The sequence below is a fragment of the Grammomys surdaster genome, unplaced genomic scaffold, assembly GCF_004785775.1.
Source record: "Grammomys surdaster isolate TR1022 unplaced genomic scaffold, NIH_TR_1.0 63, whole genome shotgun sequence".
Classification (NCBI taxonomy): domain Eukaryota; kingdom Metazoa; phylum Chordata; class Mammalia; order Rodentia; family Muridae; genus Grammomys; species Grammomys surdaster.
The window spans coordinates 13,306,510-13,313,990 of NW_021604565.1; the positions used below are offsets into that span (position 1 = coordinate 13,306,510).

Here is a 7,481-nt window from a genome sequence, read left to right on the forward strand (position 1 = left end):
GTAAGTATGTTGGTTTTTGTATTGCTTATTACATTAAATTACCACAAACTCAGTGTCTTCCGAACACAAATGCATAATTATGTTTGTATGCCAGGAGCCCAGCCTGGGCTCACTGGGCTAAAACTAAGGTGTTGCCCGTGTTCCCCTCCAGGGTCTCTGAGGAGAAATCCACAGGGGCTTTCTCAGCTTAGGAAGGCTGCCTGGCTGATGTCTTCCTCCCTCCTCAGTGCTGCATTTTCCTGGATCTTCTTTCAGATGTCAGCCCCAACTATCTTCTGCATCTCTCTCTGCTCTGAGTACTGGAGTTCCACTCGGGTTACCCAGAATCCTCATCCTCATCTTTATATCAGCTGACCCACAACTAACTTCATCTATCACTCTACTCAGAACAATGTGTCAGTTCAGATAATCCACCCTGTGGGCATTGCTACAGGATGAGAACAGACAGGGAGGCATGCTTCTAGAACATCGTGTGCAAATGTACCACTCTTCATTGCTGACAAATTTCCAACATTTAAAAAATTAACATTTCGTTTAGTTTTTAGGGAAAATGTTGCTCTATAGAAGAAGTAAAGCTTCCCTGCTTCATGGCCAACTGTGACAAGAATACCCTGGCCGGTCTCTTGCTGCAGCAACTCAAGTGGGAGCACCTGGAGTGCGAGCTAGGAACGAGAATCCATGAGTTGTAAGAAAATGACCGACAAGCCGGACATGGGGGAAATTGCCAGCTTCAATAAGGCCAAGCTGAAGAAAACTGAGACTCAGGAGAAGAACACTCTGCCGACCAAAGAGACCATTGAACAGGACAAGAGGAGTGAAATCTCCTAAAAGCCTACGAAGATTTCCCCACCCCACCTCACCCCGTCACCTCCAAGACCACCTCGTGATGTGGAGGAAGAGCCACCTGCAAGATGGACGCGAGCCACAAGCTGCTCTGTGAACCCGGGCATTCCACGCCGATGCCACTGGCCCGTGGGTCTCTGAAGGGGACCCCCCCACTAATCAGACTGCAAAATTTCACTGGTTTGCCCTGGAATATTATAGAAAATTATTTGTATGGTTGATGAAAATAAAACACACCTAGTGGCAAAAAAAAAAGAATACCCTGGTAATCATGAATATATTCCAACATTGATGTGTCTACCCCAACTGTGATGGGTGTACCCCAACTGTGATAGGTGTACCCCAACTGTGATGTGTATATCCCAACTGTGATGTGTGTATCCCAACTGTGATGTGTATATCCCAACTGTGATGTGTGTATCCCAACTGTGATGGGTGTACCCCAACTGTGATGTATGTATCCCAACTGTGATGGGTGTACCCCAACTGTGATGGAGGACCCAGAGAGGAAAATAGTGGTGAAAACTCATAGCAAACAGTCATGTTTACACTCGCCATAACACCTGCCCTATATCTGTTTCCTGTTTACCAGCTTACCATTCTCATCTATGTGGTTAACACACCCTCCCTCAAATCACACTCACCTGGGACCTTCCAAAGACCCTAGGGAATACAGATTTGGTCCATGCACTTAGCTAAGATGAGGTCAGTGGGTATGGGTGGACCAGCATGACTGCTGTCCTCAGAAGAGAGAAATTTAAAATGTGGACACACAGGGGGAAGCCCATGTGGTGACAGAGGCAAAGACTGGAGGCAGGAGCACCAAGAATGCCAGGGAGATGCTTGCCTAGAACATTTGGAGGGTGCAACCCTGTGGACCCTAAGATTTCAGACTCATCTTCAAGCCGTGAGACCAAAGTCTTCTGTTGTTTCTTAAAAACAAAGAAACAGTTGGTGTGTGTGTGTGTGTGTATGCACACCATGTGGAAATCAGAGGACAGTGTTCAGAAGACAGCTTTCTCCTTTCACTGTATACACTCAAGAGAGGAAACACAAGTCACTCAAGAGAGGAAACACAAATCACTGGGGTTAGCGCCAAGCTCCACCAACCTCAGTCACTAGTCCCAGCTGTGTTGGTTCCGACCTATCCTCCGGTGGGATGGGCCTTTGTTCGAATAGCCATGAGGCTCACTAAGGTCCTCCAGAGCAGGGATCTGGCCTTTTTTGTTCCCTGTTGAATCTGCTGCGTAAACAGTCCTCAATACGGTTTTTGTTGAATGAAGAGTCCAAGGACCAAGGAGTCTGTTTGGTCTCCTGGAGAAGAACACAGCAACGGGGTGAGAACTTGACCTTGGCTGTCTTTCCAGACACTGAAATGACTATTTTTGGTGAATGCAAATCTTGGTTTCACCAGTGTCTTCAGTCCAAGGCTGCAAACGCACACACTCAGCCAGGGTTACAGTCACAGAGTTTATTTTTAAAGTGACTATGGCGGATGTTCAGGCTTGAAGCCCTTCCAGACTCACTTTCCGGATCAGGGCCATCAGGCCCAAGCAGAGAAAGACCATACATTCTAAAGCAGAAGAGGCTTCCAATATTGTAGATGGAGGAATACCTTCCCTGCATCCGTCCCTGTACCCTGGCTGCTTTGTGATGTGTTTGACACTTACAAATCACAAGCTGTTATTCTTGGCTGGGAGCTCTGGTTTCTTGAATTAAATTATAAGGGTGAATGTGGAATGTAGCCCACAGGGTGTGCCGCTGGCCAGGGCTCTCCCACCAAGAGAGAACACTCCCTCTGACCCCTCTGTCTTCCCAAGAAAAGACATAAAAACATTCTTCAGAACAGCTGGATCATCCATTTTCACCCCTCTCCTTTCATTGGGAAGCAACAGCAGCTGTCTGTAGGTGTGGCATGAGTTAGCAAAGACCAAGATTCTCCTTCTTCAGATGTTTCCTCAGATCTCAGCTTAAAGCCATCAAGGACTGGAGTGAGGAAGAGGGTGGGCTGGTGATAGATATGTGGGTATCTGCAGGTAAAGAATATGCATATACAAAGTAGAATTTATTCTCATCCTGTGACCAAATATTGGACAGAAGTAACTTAAAGGAGGAAGGCTTTTGTTTCTGAAGGTTCAGCCCAAGGTAACCCTGTGAACAGATGTAGAAGCATGCGATAGATGTCTTTGGTGTCTCAGTGGACAGGAAGCAAAGGAATTCAGATAGGAAGAGACTGAAGACAAGATACTCCAAGTCATACCCTCAGGAGCCTTTTCTCTCTGTATAATTGCAGCCTCCAAACATTTTCAGACCTTCCCTCAAAGAGCAGGCCTATGTGTGGACCAAAAATTCAAATTATGAATCTGTGGAGGTACATTTCACAAGCAAAAGATAACACAAAGGTTAAAGAGGTGTGTGTGTGTGTGTGTGTGTGTGTGTGTGTGTGTGTATAAAGAGAGAGAATAAAAGGGGGGCATCTTGGGGCTGGAGAGATGGTTCAGTGGTTGAGAGCACTGACTGTTCTTCCAGAGGACCTGGATTCAATTCCCAGCACCCACATGGCAGTTCACAACTGTCTGTAACTACAAGATCCGACACTCTCACACAGACATACATGCAGGCAAAACACCAATGCACATAAAATAAAAATAAGTAAGTTATCTTAAAAAAAGAGAGCGGCCTCAAAGCTCCATGTCACACTAAAAGTCACTATATTTTACAAGTAAGCATAAAAAAGAAAGCACAATAATCACTGAATGGTAGTCATGGTGACTTTTAAGTTTTCTTGGTTTTTTTTTTTTCCTTAATTCAGTTTTTGTGCCAAGAAGACTGTCTCTGATGAGACTGGCAAGATGGTTCTGTGGTTGTCAGTGCTTGCTGTTCCTCCCAACAACTAGTTTGGTTCCCAGCAAACCCAAAGCATCTGACTCCCAACCACGGGTAACTCCAGAGGATCCAGCATCTTCTTCTGGCCTCCTCAGGTACTTGAACTTACCCATGTGTACACAACACACACACACACATCTTTTCTGAAAAATCAAAATGTTTCCAATCCCTTACAAACAGACAGACTAACACATAAAGCATCACATGTTCTCAATTTAGGCCTCCTTGGGGGTCTCTTTGGTTACCCTGTACCTACCTAGAGAAATCCGGAACGCACTAGCCAGCGGAAATAATGATCCCAAAACATAACAATGCAGACTGTACTGAAGTTTTCAAGGCTGATGGGGTAAGCGTGTATTGTCACACACATACTGGCACACAGCACCAAGTGCCTCCCCCGGCAATGGCCGTTCCACCTGTCCCTCCTCACTGCCACTGTTACTGCCCCACCTCTGCTCTGCTCTTTTAACTTGTAGACACACTGGGTGTTCTGCTATTGCTCTCCTCTTTCAGCTTCTCTTTTGTTAGCTTTCCTAGGAGCAAGTTAATCTGGTCTTCTCTTGCTGGGCCTGTTTGTTCCTGTCCCTCACACACAACCTGGCTTCTGGGGTAAGAGACCATTCGTCCCAGAAGGCATGTGGCTTTCCCACCACAAGCTGAACTGCCAGCTACTGTAAACAGCCATATCTTTGGTTCACATAGGATCTTGGAGAGTTCTGGGATGGCTTTAGTTCATGTTCTCTACTTTCCTGTGACGTCAGAGACCTGGAGGTGGGAGGCAGATGGTGTGGGAGGTGACCAGAATTTCAGTGCTGGGCTGAGTTTCCAAGGCTGTTATTTAGGCTGTTCTGATTTGGGTGTGAGTTTTGCCACAGAAACAACTACACCTGGTGATTAGCACAACGCAGGAAGAGTCAACGACATATGTGTTGAGGAAGGTAGACCTCAAGCAAGTAAGAAACTTCCTGAATAATTAGTGTTCTTTAAATGAGATTCAAGGCATTTGGTAGGAATTCGTAAAAAGTGTTGTTCTGGTGCTGACCTGAAATGTGGGCTCCCAGGTCATCTCGGAAGTACTGCTGAGAGCCCTTCTCTAGCAAAGGCCAAGGATTCACAGAGTGGATCTCAAGTAATGCCTAGTTGGTGCTGAGGTAGCAGCAGGTCATCTAAGAAAGACCCTGGAAGAGCTTGGTGAAACGTTGGGTTTCACCAAGATTGGGAAAGAGGCTGTATGACGCTATGTAGGCAAGTTGATCCAGACATCACTTCTCTGAGCTAAGTCAGCGTGGCTCAAGTGTAGACTGGGTTGTTTTAGATCGTCAGTAAAGACCTCCAAATCCCTTTCTTCCCTTTTCTTCCTCCCCTCCCCTCCCCTCCCCTCCCCTCCCCTCCCCTTCCCTCCCCTTCCCTCTCCCTCTCTCCTCCTCATTCAATAACTCTTATCTGTTAAGCCATTTTCTAGGCAATGAGATGGCCATGGTCAATATAATTCTTATCCTCATATTGTAAACACATCATAACACGTGTGTTAGGGTTTCTATTGCTGTGACAAAACACTATGACCAAGGCATCTTATAAAAGAAAGTGTTTCATTGGACTTTATGTTTTAGAGGGTTAGAGTCCATGACAGTCAAACAGAGGCATGTGACAACTGAGAGCTCACACCTTGATCTACAAATAGGAGACAGAGAAAGGCACACTGGGAATTCCCAAGTCTTTTAAAACCTCAAAAACTGCCCCCCACTCCAGTGACATACTTCCAATAAGGCCACACCTCCTAATCCTTCCCAAACAGTTCCACCATCTGGGGACCAAAATCAAACATATGAGTTGATGGGGACCATTTCATTCACACCACCACAATAATATAATTCCTAATAGTCTAATTGTGATTGTGGACAATGTTACAAACACGTGCAATACTTATCAGCATTTGGGGAAATCTAAACAGGCCTGAGAGGGAGTAGGTTCAGCAAAGCCGTCTCCAGGATATGAGACTTAAGCTGAGACATACAGGAAGAGGGGATAAGCAGGCAAAGGTATAGAGAGAAGAAGAGGATTCTAAGTACATGGAAAGACCAATGTCAAGTCACAAAGGCAAGGAAGGAACGTGCTGGGGAGAGTTGTATGTGTACAAATCTGGGGCTGCTCACAAGGAGGCTGCAGTCACCAAAGCCTGAGTGGTACTGAGTCTCCAGGCACTAATGACAACGATACTGATAATAATGGCCGACTTATGCAAGGCCCATTCTAGGTATAATTATGTGGTCCATGGGATTTGATCCTCACAATACTTTTAAGGAATTATCTTCCCCACCTTACGTGAGACAAAATAAGGGTTGGGGAAATTCAAAGCATGTCAGTCATAAGCCAACATTCAAAGGAACCTGCACACAGACGCTGCATGATGGCCTGTCTGATTCCAAGGCCCTTGTTCTGAAAACACTACCCTACTGTCTTTTAGCACCAGAAACCTGCTGAGAGGGTCTGGGAATGATGCTCTTGGTGCGGTGGCTCTTCTGAGCCCTGAGAAGGTGGGAGACAGGACAGGAGATCGGGTAACGGGGGGCCACTGCCAGAGACTTGTCTCTGGGAGAACACTGGTCCTGGAGGTGGCAGACTGTGCAGATCTCCTGAGCCCGTGAATCAGTGATCAGTGAAGATTAGTCAGAGTCTGGTACACTGCAGCGGAAGGAGTAGGGGCGGTGTGTGCTCAACTGCAGCTTCAAGGCCTGGAGTTTTCTCTACTGGTGACTCTACGAGCCAGGAAAGGTAAGCCAACATTTAAGGGTGGAGTTAGATGTGAAATCATCTTTTCCGTACCCACTTGCAGCTTTAAGGGTTTTAGAGGAAAGACAAACTACAGATATACCCAAAGCCAGCATATCTCACTAGCATATGAAACTGAGCACGCTTTCTGTAGGCTGATCACAGAGGCTAAGAGCTCCTGGAAGAGATGCTGAATTAGTTGGCGAAGGACTTTCTCACAAAGATGATCCAGGGACTTCCCAGCAAGTGTTTATGCCTGCAAGAAAAAAAGAGCTCTCTAGTGCCTCTAAGTGTAGTGTTTAAAACAAACAACCCCTCCCTAGCCTCAAATCATAACCTTGCCTTTGGAAGCAATCATCAAAATAACACAACCAAGAACCATTGAAAAATTACGAAAATCAAACCACTGCCTTTGTTGGAGTCTCCTATGTGTTCTACGGCCTTGTGGAGAGTTCCCAGGTCCCTGTATTGTGTAGGGATGAATGTCTCTCAGTTTAGTGTGGACTTGATATGGTGGTCCAGGTTTAACTGCTGTTCAGACACTGAGGGAAGAACAGGATGAAATGTTTGACCTGGAAGGAATTTCCATCTAGTGACTTACCAAAATTTCCAAGAATACGCTCCTAACAGGAGTTTTTTGAGGCTAGCTATATGTTCTCTCAGATTGACCCCAATTCTTACAGTAAAGATAAGGAAACAAGCCAGGCAGTGGTGGCACACACCTTTAATCCCAGAACTCAGGAGGCAGAGGCAAGCGGATCTCTATGAGTTTGAGGCCAAGCTGGTTCTAGGACAACCAAGGCTACGTAGAGAAACCTAAAGGGGTGAGGGGTAAAAAGATTAAGAAACCTCCCTGCCCAAGGCCGCAGGTAGTGGTACCTGTGGTGATATCACCAGTAATTGGATTTTCCTCCACACAAGACCCTCAGTTCAGCAAGGGCCGGGAACAAAATGTTGCAGAATTTCTGTGTCTCCCTGGCAGG

The 7,481-nt window shown here is 46.1% G+C and overlaps 1 pseudogene; it reads left to right on the forward strand.

Annotated features, from left to right (window-relative positions):
- Positions 1 to 693: 693 nt before the first annotated feature.
- Positions 694 to 828, forward strand: LOC114621837 (annotated as a pseudogene).
- The last annotated feature ends 6,653 nt before the right edge of the window (positions 829 to 7,481 follow it).